Genomic DNA, 17014 nt, shown 5'->3' with positions numbered 1-17014 from the left:
TTCTCTGATAATCTATTTTTGGATGGAGTAGATATAAAAGATTTTAAAAAATGCCATAATAATTATATTAGGAACTTGTGTAATTTGTATTTATACCTTCTTGCGTCTCTTTTTGGAATACTGTGTTTAGGGATATAAATGGGAAATTCGTTTGGACAGTTGCTGATAGATACTAACAAATAAAGTTAAAGACATTTAATTTCAGATCGTACATTCAGGTTTTATCCTGTTAAATTGACACTTTCTAGATTTGCATAACACATTAAGAGAGGGGTCAGTATTAGACCATTTGAGGATGAAGTATTGCGCCAAAATAATTAACAGATTAATAATAAAAACATATCCTGTATCCAAATCACGTATAACAAAATATAAATTAACATCAAAATCTTTAAATTCATATTTACCTTTAAACGTTTAACAATAACATTTTGCTAAACTATGACTGTATCTGTTTTTAATATTTTGTCTCCTTTTTTTTGTATTTCTGATGTTTAAATAAGAACTTAAAAAAAGTGTATCGCTGTGTAAATTAGCGACAGTCGGATACTTTTATATTATTTCCTGTGGGAGGTGGTTCGGCTTCAGGGACAGTGTAACAACTTCTGTAAGGAAGCAGGACTCTTAGAGAGCGGCCCCGATTGCACTTGTGCGGGACAGAAAGGAGCCGCTTCTTCAGAAGGAAAGAGTCTCTGTGGCGTGTTTTTCCGAGAGGGATACGGTTCTCACTATGCGTGTGGGGAGACTAGTGCTTCAGTCTTCTCAGAGAAGTCTCAGTGAGTCCCACTCTGTGAGATACCGCGCATCTGCCTTTCCCGGCTCTTTCTTGTTGAAAGTACATCGTTTAAATTATAACGGTAATAGTTTCTTTACAAATCAGCAGCAGCTTTTTAATAGTTGATGTTATGTGTGAAAAATCATTTAAAAAGTGACAGCACTACACCTGTAGTCTTTTCAGGGACTGTCAGAGGGTTCGTCACTGACAACAGGAAGTGTATTTAGATCTGGGTTCAATTCTGGACCTGGAGTGCTGTCTGTGTGGAGTCTGCACGTTCTCTCTGTCTTCCTGTGGGTTTTCTCCTACAGACCAAAGACATGCTGGTAGATTAATTGGCTTCAGGGAAGGCTGTCCTTGGTGTGATTGTGTGTGTCTGTGTCTGCCCTATAATGGACTGACATCCCATTCAGGGTGGATCCTGCCTTGTGCCCATTGCTTGCTGGGATTGGCTCCGGCTCCCCCACTGAATTGGTTGAAATATCATTTAAAATAATAGTTTTGGGAGTGTGGAACAAGCTGCCCATCCATGTGGTTGAAGCCAATTCTCTGGCTTCTTTCAAGAAAGACCTGGATGAGATCCTCCGACCCCTTATCTGTTCACTACCAAACAGGCCAGATGTGCAACATGACTCCTTTCGTTTGTAACCTGTTCCTGTCACTATCACCATCATCACCTTTACTCCACAGTGTCGGAATGTGGATGTGGGGACATGAGGTTAAATGCCATTCTTTAGTCTCTTTAGTCTAAGAAAGTGTCCCACACTGACAGGCTGAAGGAACTGAACCCTTTCAGCTGTGATCAGATACAAGTAGACCTGAACCAAGCATTTAAAATTCTCAAAGGCATGAGAGTGAACCCAGAATGGACCGTGAATCATGAAGCAGAGGACCAGTGGAAACTACAGAGAAGTACACTTAAAACTCACTTCTTTACACTGAGGGTTGTGGAAGTGTGGAATAAGCTACCACACATATTGGATGAATCTCACATCAGTTGCCTACTCACTACCCAACAGGTAGTTGGACGGGCCGAATGCCTCCTGCTGTCTGGAACTGTTCTCATTTTCTGATGCAGGAGATTGTTCTCCGTTGTTAAGGACAGACTGTATCGCAGTGGTGCCAGGCGTCAGAATGTCAACCTGTGTCGGCAGCATCAGCGGTAGTGGATGTAATAATGACATTGCAACAATTTCAGCTCCTCTCTGCCAACGTCACCCCGACTCCCTGTCAGCTCTAATCATCAAAGGGCTGCCGTGGTTCTGGCTGGGTGGTCGCTGACGGCTCCCTTTCAGGGCTCTGTGACTGGTCAGGCCCCAGGGACCCGGGAACCAGACCCGCGCGGAGCCCCCTTCCTGGTCATTCAAGACCGGGCCCAGTGTCGTGCTCCATTGTCCGCCCTCTCTTATCTGATGGCCAGGCCGAAGCAGGCGGCCGGGCTGGAGAATAATGCCCCGCTGTCTGGGGAATCACCGACCGACTCGTAGGCCAGGGAGCCGGAAAATCCCAGGGCCTGCAGGGATCACAGAGGCCCCGGCTTCCCACCGAGCCGGAACCGCGAAGACGTGACTCCAGATGAGTGTGGTTCTTGTTCCCAGGGCTCTGTTCTAAAGAGTAGGGGTGTGAACCACAGTATCTCGGATTATCCCACTCTGGCCCTGTACAGTCTTCCCTCCCTGCAGCAACCCCTTGATCCACCAGGAGCAGCAGTTTCTCTCTCCGCCCCCTGAGCTGGAATATACATGGGAAGCATGAATATTTGTTATGTGGTAAATTAATTAGACTCCAGTTAGTCCATGGGCGCGTGTATGTAGGGCATTCCTCAAATTCTTGTTTGTTTTCCCTATTGCCCCCTTAATCCCCCTGCAGCTTCTCTCCTGCCCTGAGCTGCTGTGCAGTGGGGCTGTTGTGTGTCTCCCAGGTGGGGCTGCTCTTCACCGGGGGGGAGAGTTAGTTCCCTCCTGTGCGTGAAGCATCTTGGGATCTTTTAAGATGAAAACGCAGTGAAGTGCATTGGGTTGATAGATCATGGAGGTCAGAAGGACAGCTTAGAATCACTTTTAATCTGCAAAAACTTAAAACTAAATTTTGGAGGTAGCCAGCAAAGTTACGATAATACAGGTGATACGCGATCAGACATCTTGTGGAGAGCGTGGTCCTTGTGTTAACGGAGCTCCTTCCCTGACCAAAGCCATTTTCTTCTGAATTTTCTAACTGCAATGAAGACATATCTACCTTTCTCCTTGATCACGAGTCTTCCCTGTCAAGCCTCTCCTCGATCTCGGGGGCGTCAGCTTCTCCCCTGAAGAAGTCGGCACCCTCATGTCTGTGTCTCTCTCCCCCTCCTTCCTTCCCTCTCAATTCAATTCATTTCAAGCTGCTTTAGTAGCATGACCGATGGGTACAATCAGTGTTGCCAAAGCAAATAAAAATGCACATGAAGCAAAACAGAAAATCAAGGTAAAATAAAATCTACAGACACATTACAGACATCTCCCCTTCCCTCAGGCTGGCTAGTCTTGGGAACAGAGCCCGTGTGAATAAAGATGCTGCAGCGTGACGAAGACTCTCCCGCAGCCAGGCTGAGCAGCTGACTGCGCAGTGCCGATGATCGTGGGGATCTAGGGGATGAGGGGGGGGAACTGTGGAGCCGGCCGTCTCTCTGGCTCCGGGCGGCACTCGCAGGGAGCTGACAGCATGAGGTCGTGGGTCCAGGGTGATCCCAGGGTGCACATTAAGAGGGCAGGACTCGCCTCTCGCCAAACAACCGCAACAAGCTGGCGTCTTGGACGCACCTGTCCCAAGATCGGAGTCAGCCAGAACTTCCAGGGTCCCTTGAGGACCCCTCGTCTGTCAGCCCAGTGCTGTCTGGTGTCAGTACTCCCTGTTTACACCTGACAATCAGTCTGATAATAACCTCCACTGAATAAAATGCTGGTCACTTGAGGAACTCTACAAGGTTCTTAAGTATCTGCAGCCCCATCCCATCCCATGCCTCCAGCTGGGGTGTGTGAGGAGGCTGGGGGTGTGTGGGGACTGAACTGGACAGGTCCACTGGTTTCCAGCAGGGGTGAGGTCTGGGGATTGCTCTGGCCAGGGAAGGCGATGGAAGTCTGTCTTCTGCTCCTCCACACACACACACACACACACACACACACACACACACACACACACACACACACACACACACACACACACACACACACACACACTGCCCCCTGTTTGGAGAGGCTGCTCACTGGGCTATGGGGAGGTCCTAATATTTTGGCCAATGACTGTGCTTTGATTTGGTGTGGTGTGGTGCTCTACCACTGGTCCCACCTGCTTTCCCACAGTGCTCTGGTCTGCCATTGGCATCCCCCACTAAATAGCTATTAGTGTGGCTGCCAGCTTGGCACAGGACACAAGGTCAGGTTCAAAGAGCTTTAGTGGTTTGACTTGAGTGAACTGCAGTGCTGCCAGTGTAGATACGATTAACAGACAATCTCCAGAAGTATATCACTGGACATTTCCAAACATCACATGAAACATTATGGGGAGACCGGCTGACTCTCTGTTCCTCAGGCTGTGACCGCTCTGGAGAGCGCCCTCCCGGCAGGGCCGGTTGTTCTGATTCTGGCAGCTGTGGGAACTCTGGGATTAGATTTGTTATTTCTAGGAAGACTTTTTTCTAATCCCAGAGCATTTCTACCTGACGCCCTCGGCACGAAGCCCCCGGCTCAGGCGCGGGTCACTCATACAGCTGCAGAGCGCACAGGGGGGCTTGCCCAGAGCCTGAGTGGGGCAGGACTGCGGGGGCTGTCCCCCATACACAGAGCTGCTATTGTATGCCCCCCCCAGACATGCGCAGCTATCGGTGTTCCCTGTCATCACTTGGGTCAAGATCAGAGGGATACCGGGGAGGGTGAGAGGAGGCCTGCACAGGTGCTGGGGCAGGGGGAGGGGCAGGTGGACAGGGCAGAGGGAGGAGAGGAAGGTGGACAGGGCAGAAGGAGGGGCAGGTGGACAGGGCAGAGGGAGGAGAGGAAGGTGGACAGGGCAGAGGGAGGGGCAGGTGGACAGGGCAGGTGAGGGAGAGGAAGGTGGACAGGGCAGAGGGAGGGGCAGGTGGACAGGGCAGGGGAGGGAGAGGAAGGTGGACAGGGCAGAGGGAGGGGCAGGTGGACAGGGCAGGGGAGGGAGAGGAAGGTGGACAGGGCAGAGGGAGGGGCAGGTGGACAGGGCAGGGGAGGGAGAGTAAGGTGGACAGGGCAGAGGGAGGGGCAGGTGGACATGGCAGGGGAGGGAGAGGAAGGTGGACAGGGCAGAGGGAGGGGCAGGTGGACAGGACAGGGGAAAGGCTGGTGTCAGGGCAAGTCGACTGGGCAGGGGGAGGTAGGTGTCAGGAAAGGTGGACAGGGCAGGGGGAAGGGTAGGTGGACAGGGCAATGGGAAGGGGTATGTTCTAGGGCAGGGGGACAGGGTAGGGGGAAGGGTAGGTGTCGGGGCAGGTGGACTGGGTGGGGGGGGTATGTGTCAGGGCAGGGGTGGACAGGGCAGGAGGGGGGGTGTTTTGCTCAGTGTCGTGTTTTGCTCATAGTGTTACCCAGGAGGGACCTATTGTGACCTCTGACAATGAAAAGGGAAGAAGAGGCTCAGAGTCTCTGAACCCCAAGATCTTCTGGATCGGATTCCAATGTTCTGATTTGTTTGCTTTGACAGCTTTTTTTTTCTTGCCTTACAACAATAATTGTAAAAAAGAAAATCAGTATCGACATTTTAGTGCTGGAAATTGTGCACAGAATACTCAAAGAATTATTAAGGATTTATTTACAGATTATTAAAATGTTTGAGCGCGATTGACAGCTCGTCTTCTCGACTGCCCGAGTTGTTTATAAAAACAGGAAAATTCCTGCGTTGCTCTTGCGCCGCCTGGTGGGGCGTGCCGGTAATGCAGCTACCTCCGTGGCGCGGTGGATTCACAAGATCTACAGTAAGATCGACAGTCATCTCAGATGAACCACTTGCTTGTTTTATACACTGACATGAGAAGCGGCACACTACCATACATGTAGCCTAATCTTGTCAGATCTTAGCAAGTCCGGGTCGGATTCCTTCATGGAAAGCCAGGATGCTGGGGGTCTAGTAGGTGGCACTCTTCAGAAATGACAAACCGATGTCCCAGACTGGTGACACGGGACACACTGAAGGAGGAGGTGAAGGAAAACCAGTTCGCTGCTGGGTGGACCAGCAGGAGGCGCTTTTCCCCCTGTCCTAGAATTTCTAAACCAGTGAGCCAGCACAGTGACCCTTCTCCACATCAGACATTAAACTCAGGTCCTGACTGCATTACAGATCACAGAGCACTGCTTGTAGGGGTGAGAGTAGAGCTGTTAACCTCGGTGTCCTGGATAAACCCCACTCTGCTCCTGCACAGTCTGCCCTCCCTTCACCCCCTGGAGCAGCAGTGTCTCTCTCCTGCCCTGAGCTGCTGTGCACTGGGGCTGCTCTTCAGCAGTGGGTGGAGTGAGTCCCCACCTGTATGTGAAAAGCTTTAGGATCAAAAATGCTATAGAAATTCAGTAAATTATTGCTGAAGAGATATGTTGTTTAAACCACAACAAATGAATATAATTCTCACTGCTTCAATTTACAAACAACTGCAAGACTGAAATGATCCATCTCAGCGACATTGTTCTATCAAAGTGGTGGCTGGAGCCCTTTTGTATAATGCATTGTTATACAAAAATTCGTATTCTATATTCTGGTCGCTTGCAGATTAGAATGGCATATGTTTAGCAATAATATTATTTATGGTACCTGAAAGTTTCAGGTTGTTGCACAAAGCTAAGGTATGCGTATACGTGATCTGACAACTGGAATCAATTTCCTGTCGTTAAACTCTGTTTATTTTTAGGTTTTCCTCTATCTGCATGGAGTTTGCATGTTCCTCTATCTACATGGAGTTTGCATGTTCTCCCTGTGTTCACATGGGTTTCTTCTAGGTGCTCCAGGCTCCTCCTGCAGTCCGAAGACATGCTGGCTAATTGGCTTCTGGGAAAATTAGCCGTGGTATGAGTGTGTGTCTGTGTGTCTGTATGCCCTGCAATAGACTGGCATCTTGCCCAGTGTGTATTCTGCATTGTGCCTTTTGATTGCTGGGATAGGCTCCAGCTCCCCTGTGACCCTGAGTGGGAAGTCGTTGGAAAATGGATGGATGTTATATAGGAATATCTGTAAATGGAAATGGGAGAAAGCCCTTCAGCCCATCAGTGCTGTGAGACTGGCATTTCAGCCACCTGTTTTTTTGAAGAAAGCCAGTTAGTCAATTTCAACAAGGCAGGACTGCGTGTTCCAGACACCTACCACCCTTTGTGTAAAGAAGTGCCTTTTGTGCTCAGTTGTAACTTCCACTCCCCTGTGGTTTCTATTAGTGCCACTTTGGGTTCCCTGTTGAACCTAAAGAAGTGCATTGTGTTGACTGTGTCAATGCCTTGAGGCGTTGGAATACTTGAACCAGTTCTCCTCTCAGTCTGATCATTCAGGGCTGTCAGGTGTCTTCATTCAGGCAATCTCAACCTTGGCTAAACTGGTCGGACTGAAGTCCCGGAATAGATCAGAATGGAAATCCCGACGACTCCTGCTCTTGGTTCGCGTGAGTCTGACAAAAATCTGAAAAATTCAAGGGAAGGGGGCCAATTCAACAGATTTGTTTTCAGGATTCGGTTTAATGTCGTTTAATCCAGACCTGGCAAAACTTGCCCTTACCAGGAAAATGCAAAAAAAAAAAAAACAAAGATTGAATTAAGAATAGAAGGAGCCTATTAAAACTCCCCCAGACGTACAAACCCATCCATCCACCTATACGGTATGTTTTCAACTTCTTCTTTTGCTTTTTCTTTCTATTTGAAGATCAAGAAGAGAAAAGAGTTGAATAATTCTGTGCCTTTGATCTGGGAGCTGGAGTGAGAGCTAATTTCCATCTTTGATTCTCCCTTCCTGTAAGGATGCCAGCACGCAGATCCACCTTGGTGTGCAAATGTGCTGGAATAGGTTAAAAGAAAATGCAGAGTCTTCACAGAAAGCAGGGGTGCAGATGCTATAAACGCTAATTAAAGATTCAGCGCCTGCCTTTCTCCTCTGTCCCAGATTAGCTGGGAGTGTCAGATGGAAGATTCTTGTTTTTTCGTGCCAGGAGAAGAATGATGACATCCTTTATGTAGTTATTTGTGTTCTGGGGAGTTGGGTGGGAGGGCATGATTTCCGATGGGGGGTGATTTCAGACCTGCTGATTTTCATGCCTGTGCAAATCATTTCTTTGCGTCCTTGAAGTCTGCCCGTGTTTATTTTTTTTAAACGAACCCCAACATCTAAACAATAAGGGGTGATCTCACTTTCTGCTGATGGGGGCAGCTCTGGATGTGGGACAGGAGTGAAGAGGAATGTGAGAACGTTTTCAGTTGGAAACACACACACAAATCAGGGAAATTTGATTTTTCGGTAATCGGCTCCCAGGGTCCGAATCGTTTATCCCACAATTGTCCCGCGCAGGAGCTCGACTCCCAGCTAGCTCACAGGGTTCTGTCACATGACCGCCCTTCCACTAGGTGCCAAAATGCTGAAGCCAAGAACTGTAGGTAAATCAGACCCTTTGGCTCAAAGACAGCAGGAATGTCCTTGCCTTCAGTATGTCATCTCAAAATTCCAAAATTTACTTATGAAATTTACTGATGAGCCAGTAAAGGTGAAAGTGATTTTCATACAGTCAATAAGAACTTCAGACAGGTCAGGAACGAGAGGACGCCATTCTACATGGAATTAATAGTTAGTATCTAAATGATAAAAGAATCAGCAATTTCTTGAAAGTAATGTCTGGGTAGCTTGTTCCACACTCCCACCACCCTTTGGGTAAGGAAGTACCTCCTGCTCTCAATTATATACACTCCCACATAGATTCTGCATTTCATCTGGTTTGGGTTTCAGTGATTCTGAATTCTGATTCCAAGTGCCCTCACAGTCCTCTCTGTCCAGGGCTTTACAAGACTAAAACAGCTCGGTTCCTTTGGGTTGCTAGTGCTGTTCCTGAAGCATATTCAGGATGGGAAATGTGTTTTCCGTCCACCTAAGCCCTTGTTTTCCTAATGGAATTCATAATATGCTTAATTGAAAAAGATTTAATTTTTCCTGGTGCTTAAGAAGCTAGAGATGAACTACAAAAGTGATCTACAACAATCTGCTGTGTCTCAGTGTCTCTCTGTCTCTGTGCCCAGCAGTGGACAGTGATGACAGTGTTTCTCTGTCTCTGTGATGCCCAGTGGTGGACAGTGATAACAGTGTCTCTCTCTGTTTCTGTGATGCCCAGTGGTGGACAGTGTCTCTCTGTATCTGTGATGCCGAGTGGTGGACAGTGATAGCAGTGTCTCTCTGTCTCTGTGATGCCCAGTGGTGGACAGTGATGACAGTGTCTCTCTGTCTCTGTGATGCCCAGTGGTGGACAGTAATGACAGTGTCTCTCTGTCTCTGTGATGCCCAGTGGTGGACAGTGATGACAGTGTCTCTCTGTATCTGTGATGCCGAGTGGTGGACAGTGTCTCTCTGTCTCTGTGATACCCAGTGGTGGACAGTGATGACAGTGTCTCTCTGTTTCTGTGATGCCCAATGGTGGACAGTGATGTCTGTGTCTCTCTCTGTCTCTGTGATGCCCAGTGGTGGACAGTGATGGCAGTGTCTCTCTCTGTCTCTGTGATGCCCAGTGGTGGACAGTGATGTTTGTGTCTCTCTCTGTCTCTGTGATAACCAGTGGTGGACAGTGATGGCAGTGTCTCTCTCTGTCTCTGTGATGCCCAGTGGTGGACAGTGATGTCTGTGTCTCTCTCTGTCTCTGTGATGCCCAGTGGTGGACAGTGATGACAGTGTCTCTCTCTGTCTCTGTGATGCTCAGTGGTGGACAGTGTCTCTCTGTCTCTGTGATGCCCAGTGGTGGACAGTGATGACAGTGTCTCTCTGTCTCTGTGATGCCCAGTGGTGGACAGTGATGTCTGTCTCTCTCTGTCTCTGTGATGCCCAGTGGTGGACAGTGATAGCAGTGTCTCTCTCTGTCTCTGTGATGCCCAGTGGTGGACAGTGTCTCTCTGTCTCTGTGGTGCCCAGTGGTGGACAGTGATGACAGTGTCTCTCTCTGTCTCTGTGATGCCCAGAGGTGGACAGTGTCTCTCTGTCTCTGTGATGCCCAGTGGTGGACAGTGATGACAGTGTCTCTCCCTGTCTCTGTGATGCCCAGTGGTAGACAGTGTCTCTCTGTCTCTGTGATGCCCAGTGGTGGACAGTGATGACAGTGTCTCTCTGTCTCTGTGATGCTGTGGTGGACAGTGATGACAGTGTCTCTCTCTGTCTCTGTGGTGCCCAGTGGTGGACAGTGATGACAGTGTCTCTCTCTGTCTCTGTGATGCCCAGAGGTGGACAGTGTCTCTCTGTCTCTGTGATGCCCAGTGGTGGACAGTGATGACAGTGTCTCTCCCTGTCTCTGTGATGCCCAGTGGTGGACAGTGTCTCTCTGTCTCTGTGATGCCCAGTGGTGGACAGTGATGACAGTGTCTCTCTGTCTCTGTGATGCCGTGGTGGACAGTGATGACAGTGTCTCTCTCTGTCTCTGTGATGCCCAGTGGTAGACAGTGTCTCTCTGTCTCTGTGATGCCCAGTGGTGGACAGTGATGACAGTGTCTCTCTGTCTCTGTGATGCTGTGGTGGACAGTGATGACAGTGTCTCTCTCTGTCTCTGTGATGCCCAGTGGTGGACAGTGTCTCTCTGTCTCTGTGATGCCCAGTGGTGGACAGTGATGACAGTGTCTCTCTGTCTCTGTGATGCCCAGTGGTGGACAGTGATGACAGTCTCTCTCTGTCTCTGTGATGCCCAGTGGCGGACAGTGATGTTTGTGTCTCTCTCTGTCTCTGTGATGCCCAGTGGTGGACAGTGATGTTTGTGTCTCTCTCTGTCTCTGTGATAACCAGTGGTGGACAGTGATGACATTGTCTCTCTGTCTCTGTGATGCTGTGGTGGACAGTGATGACAGTGTCTCTCTCTGTCTCTGTGATGCCCAGTGGTGGACAGTGTCTCTCTGTCTCTGTGATGCCCAGTGGTGGACAGTGATGACAGTGTCTCTCTGTCTCTGTGATGCCCAGTGGTGGACAGTGATGACAGTCTCTCTCTGTCTCTGTGATGCCCAGTGGCAGACAGTGATGTTTGTGTCTCTCTCTGTCTCTGTGATGCCCAGTGGTGGGGTGGACAGTGATGTTTGTGTCTCTCTCTGTCTCTGTGATGCCCAGTGGTGGACAGTGATGTCTGTGTCTCTCTCTGTCTCTGTGATGCCCAGTGGTGGATAGTGATGACAGTGTCTCTCTCTGTCTCTGTGATGCCCAGTGGTGGACAGTGTCTCTCTGTCTCTGTGATGCCCAGTGGTGGACAGTGATGACAGTGTCTCTCTGTCTCTGTGATGCCGTGGTGGACAGTGATGACAGTGTCTCTCTCTGTCTCTGTGATGCCCAGTGGTGGACAGTGTCTCTCTGTCTCTGTGATGCCCAGTGGTGGACAGTGATGACAGTGTCTCTCTGTCTCTGTGATGCCCAGTGGTGGACAGTGTCTCTCTGTCTCTGTGATGCCCAGTGGTGGACAGTGATGACAGTGTCTCTCTGTCTCTGTGATCCCCAGTGGTGGACAGTGATGACAGTGTCTCTCTCTGTCTCTGTGATGCCCAGTGGTGGACAGTGATGACAGTGTCTCTCTCTGTCTCTGTGATGCCCAGTGGTGGACAGTGATGACAGTGTCTCTCTGTCTCTGTGATCCCCAGTGGTGGACAGTGATGACAGTGTCTCTCTCTGTCTCTGTGATGCCCAGTGGTGGACAGTAATGACAGTCTCTCTCTGTCTCTGTGATGCCCAGTGGTGGACAGTGATGACAGTGTCTCTCTCTGTCTCTGTGATGCCCAGTGGTGGACAGTGATGACAGTGTCTCTCTCTGTCTCTGTGATGCCCAGTGGTGGACAGTGATGACAGTGTCTCTCTCTGTCTCTGTGATGCCCAGTGGTGGACAGTGATGACAGTGTCTCTCTGTCTCTGTGATCCCCAGTGGTGGACAGTGATGACAGTGTCTCTCTCTGTCTCTGTGATGCCCAGTGGTGGACAGTAATGACAGTCTCTCTCTGTCTCTGTGATGCCCAGTGGTGGACAGTGATGACAGTGTCTCTCTCTGTCTCTGTGATGCCCAGTGGTGGACAGTGATGACAGTGTCTCTCTCTGTCTCTGTGATGCCCAGTGGTGGACAGTGATGACAGTGTCTCTCTCTCTCTGCCAGAGGTGTGCTGGAGTCATACCCACAGAGTGTATTTTGTCTGTGGTGTTGTCTGGCACAGTGTTGCAGGAGCAGTGAGCGTGCACTTTCACTGCCAGCTCCCCTCCTCCCCTCGAACCTGCGCGTTTGAGGGAGATTGGAGGAGGCAGAAGCGCGCCTCTGATCTGCGCGCGCCGGGGCCTTGGCGCTCCTGCGTGAGGTGTGCTTGACTTGTCCAATTTGTTTGGAAACTGCGATCGATGCTTTGAAGCCCCGAATTTAGCATAAATCGGCTCCTCGCGCACCGTCGCTTTGAAATGCAACATCTGCTCGGAGTCCCACACCATACAATTAGCAAGCCAACATCAAGGAATTGACTTCTCCCATTTTGCATAATAATAATATTGCATTTGTTTTTTGTTTTTTTTCTCTCTTCCATTTTTAGAACCAGATACAACAGTGTGTGTATAACCCATATATGCATTTACAGTATTTATGGAAATGATGATTTAGGTAGGGCGGCACGGCAGCACATTGCTTAGCATTGCTGCCTCTCAGTGCTGGGGCCCCGGGTTCAATTCCTCTGTGTGGAGTTTGCATGTTCTCCCTGTGTTCATGTGGTTTTCTTCCAGGTGTTCCAGTTTCCTCTCACAGTCCAAAAACGTGCTGGTAGGTTAAGTGGCTTCTGGGAAAACTGGCCCTGGTCTGTTTGTGTTTGTCTGTGCCCTGTGTTGGACTGGCGTCCCATCCAGGAAGAGTATCTTGGTATCCCTCCTTGCACCCTGTGCTTGCTGGGATAGGCTCCAGCTCCCCTGCGGCCCTGAGTTGGATGAAACACTGCAAAAATGGATGGATGGATTTAGGGTATCAAGGTGCTTGTGTGGACATGTGTCATACAAGACTCTACACATACCTGCAGTACTCTTGAATTTGTAACTTGCAGTACTCTTGGAATGGAGTTGTGGTCACTGGGCATTTGATTGTTATTTTCTGGAGCTATTTTCTGTGTCCCCCTGTTCTGTGTTTTGTTTCTACGTGGCCCTGCGGCACATCAAGCACAATTCAAAAGCTGACGAGAGATTCATTCATCAGTAATGAGCTACTCACTGGGTATTGCCAGATCAGGATGACATCGCCTGAGTCGGGCCTTGTCATCGCAGAGTGAGCTCTGCATCTTGCTCTGTGCAGCTTGGGCAGGCAGGAATAATCAATTGACCTCAGAGGAGTTCTTCACTTGGTGTGACCAAAAGTATTTGAAGTTGAATGTCTCTGAGACCAAAGACATGGTAATTGATTCAGGAAGAACCCTTAGACCAACCCCCCCACTCAGCTCTATATCAGGGGTGAATCAGTGGAGATGATATACAGTATATAAGTATGTGGGGACTGTTTTTCAATGCCAGTAACATTTTGAGGCATACATTAATTCTATTTTCAAAAACAACAGTATCTATTTTTATAAGGAATCTTCACATTTTAAAGTTGATAATTCACTGAGATTCAATGTTTGATCGATCTTGTATTGAATCTGCTTGATCTTTTACACTGATCTGCTGGTGTGGGAAGGTGGATCTGAGCAGTAAGACCAAGCTGGGGAGTATTGTGAAACCCTGTCAGAAAGTCACTGGTGCCGATCTTTGAGCCCTGTCCCAGGTCCATGAGTTACGAGCTTTGGACATATTCCTAGAGGTGGAAACACAGCAGACCCTTCACAGTGGAGTGGAAACTCAGATCACAAGTGTAGCACAAACCAACAGCTTATAGGAAGCCAGCTATAGGCTGTAAAAATAGCAACGAAATGAAACAATGAGGCTTTGTTTCCCTTCACAATCAGAGATTGTGTGTAACTGCACACGCTTACAGATTTATTTTTCCCACTGAGAGATTGGCATGAATCTCCTTTTAGGGCAGTAGAGCGAAGGTGCTGTGGATTGTGGAAGAGTCATGACTGCAGGGTGCCAGGCCCGGGGTCTTGCAGACCTCAGGGTACCTGTTTTGGGGATCTGCCTGCTCTGGGGTGGGGGTTGGGGGTGGAGACTGTGCGAGTCAGTGTTGGAGATTTGTGAGAATTTTCGATGAAATTCGTTTTGGGCTCCTGGGTGGCTCAACAAGTAAGTCTCAGTGCCAGGTTAAGAACTCTTTGTGCAGAGCCTCTTCCATGGGCCAGAGCAACAGGCACAAGGTGGGACACACCCTGGGTGGGACGCCAGTCTACGATGGGCACGCACATACTTGCACCGGGGCCAGTTTTCCCAGATGCCAACTAACCTTCCAGCATTTGTTGTATGTGAGGAAACCCAGAGCCAGCACTGCAAGCCAGGGCACCACCATGCCGCCCTCAATTCAATTCAAAGGGCTCTATTGGCATGAGCAGTGAGCTGCAGAGCTGCCCAGGCAGTGACAACAAAACATCTATAGTCACAAAATATGAATGGGTTTTACATACATCACAATTTGTTGTGAGACAGTCCTGCTGTCTGTCCCTGGCTATGACAACAGATCGCACAATGTAGTATTATTATTGTAGCAACCCACTGGAGCTCAGCAGGTGTGAGCCTGGTCAGTACCAGGATGGGAGACCAAGGTTGCTGCTGGAAGAGGTATTAGTGGGGCCAGCAGGGGGCGCTCACCCTGCGGTCCATGCGGGTCCTAATGCCCCAGTATAGTGATGGGGACACTATACTGTAAACAGGTGCCGTCCTTCGGATGAGACATACAACTGAGGTCCTTACTTTCTGTGGTCATTAAAAATCCCAGGGCGTTTCTCGAAAAGAGTAGGGGTGTAACCCCGGCGTCCTGGCCAAATCTCCCATTGGCCCTTACCAATCATGGCCTCCTTATAATCCCCCTCTATGAATTGGCTTCATTACTCTGCTCTCCTCCCCACTGATCGCTGATGTGTGGTGAGCGTTCTGGCGCACTATGGCTGCTGTCTCATCATCCAGGTGGGGCTGCACATTGGTGGTGGTGGAGGGGAGTCCCCATTACCTGTAAAGCGCTCTGAGTGGAGTGTCCAGAAAAGCGCTATATAAGTGTAAGCAATTATTATTATTCTTATTATTATTATTGTTGTTGTTGTTGTTGTTGTTATTATTATTATTATTCCAGAGGGTTTAAATTGGTAGTCTTGGCTTTGAGCTTCTTCTTCTTTGAGGTAAAAGTGCACTTGATGCGAACAACAAGGGGCTTGAGATTGGTAACAGTGTTGGTGAGGGGGGACAATGCTTTTGTGCTGGACACTTTCATGATTGAAACTCACTCATTGCAGTGAAAATTCCCTTTTTATGCCAAAATCCATAACTTAAATAATAAGAAAAGATCATTTCACTGCCAGTCTTCAGTAAAACGTGATGATGAACAAGCCAAGAGCTGGGGCTCATCGTGCCGTTTGTACTCACTTGTCTCCTGCTAAGATACTTGCAGAATGTTTAGACGGAACAGATTTAACAAAAGATGCTCTAAAAAGAATGAAGACCGATATTTTCTCTCTTTCGGTTAATTGCAGTTCTTGATCATTTTATCTGCTAAGTGTGCGATGCACCACATGACACCTGGGCTTGGGTTTGCTCAGGGTGGCCTCAAGTCTGTGGTGAAACGACTCCCCCTTGTGGCGAAATGGGCAGCTGTGACCTCGCACTCCACGAGTCAGTGTTGTCAATGAGACCTGCCCTGAGTCCTGGCTCATCTTAGTGTAGCGGAGCTAGTTCGAATACGGTGACACCATCGCCCTCACTGCGCGTGGCAGGGACCTCAGCTGCCTGGGCTGGGGGGGGTCTCCTTTAGCTCATGCGGCTGGTTCCCTGTTGCGTTACGCCGGAGACCCGGGTTCGTGCCCCAGGTACTGTGGGACGAAACGGGTGGCGGAGGGCACGAGCCCACGTGGAACCGCAATGGTCACATTAGCACACACTCATGTAGAAGGCGCACAATGGTTGCAGAACCACCATACAGGCATCTGCAGTATTAATGCACTCTGGGGGCTCTGCACTAATGGACAGGTGAACCACTCTGAAGATGTGCTCCCAGTGCTGAACCAATTGAGAGTCAACAGTCCAGGCAGACACATGGGCCCTGCAGGTCAAGGACTGGACACCCTGCAGTGACCCCCCCAGCACCAGGATTGGACACCCTGCAGTGATCCCCCCAGGACCAGGACTGGACACCTTGCAGACACACTGGCCCCCCCAAGGACCAGGACTGGACACCCTGCAGACACACTGACCCCCCAGGACCAGGCCTGGACACCCTGCAGACACACTGACCCCCCCAGGACCAGGCCTGGACACCCTGCAGACACACTGACCCCCCCAGGACCAGGCCTGGACACCCTGCAGACACACTGACCCCCCCAGGACCAGGCCTGGACACCCTGCAGACACACTGGCCCCCCCCAGGACCAGAACTGGACACCCTGCAGACACACTGACCCCCCCAGTACCAGGCCTGGACACCCTACAGGCACACTGACCCCCCCAGGACCAGGACTGGACACCCTACAGACACACTGACCCCCCAGGACCAGGACTGGACACCCTGCAGACACACTGACCCCCCCCAGGACCAGGACTGGACACCCTGCAGACACACTGACCCACCCAGGACCAGGCCTGGACACTTCACAGAATCACTGACCCCCCAGACTGGACACAGCTGCTCTACAGTCCTATTTGTTTTTACCTGGAAGCTGTTTTACTGGAAGAGCAGGTAATGCTTGATGACTCTGCACTGGGGTATCACTGTCACGGCACAGGGAACAGGGCAGGCTGTTCAAGAATGACAGTGCCAGTGTACATGCAGTGCAGATCAGAGGCGTCTACCAGTTTGACACATGTTAATATCACTTTCAGTCATTACAGTTCTGTTAAGTGAAACTGGCAGGAGTCCAAACATGACACAATCCTCACTTGAACTTGATGGGCTGTGAGATAATGTTGTCA

At 49.6% G+C, this 17014-nt stretch overlaps 1 long non-coding RNA gene across 1 annotated transcript in view; it reads right to left on the bottom strand.

Annotated features, from left to right (window-relative positions):
- The window catches only part of LOC148678382 (uncharacterized), a 104940-nt gene extending 88232 nt beyond the window's left edge, over window positions 1–16708 (bottom strand). The window contains exon 1 of the long non-coding RNA XR_015938843.1: window positions 16459–16708. This is a non-coding gene — a long non-coding RNA (uncharacterized LOC148678382). The remainder of the gene's footprint in view (window positions 1–16458) is intronic.
- Between the last annotated feature and the right edge of the window lie 306 nt (window positions 16709–17014).

Source organism: Lepisosteus platostomus, chromosome 1 (assembly GCF_059453375.1).
Source record: "Lepisosteus platostomus isolate fLepPlt1 chromosome 1, fLepPlt1.hap1, whole genome shotgun sequence".
NCBI lineage: Eukaryota > Metazoa > Chordata > Actinopteri > Semionotiformes > Lepisosteidae > Lepisosteus > Lepisosteus platostomus.
The sequence above is the reverse complement of the archived record's forward strand: the minus strand, read 5'-3'. Positions and strand labels throughout refer to the sequence as shown.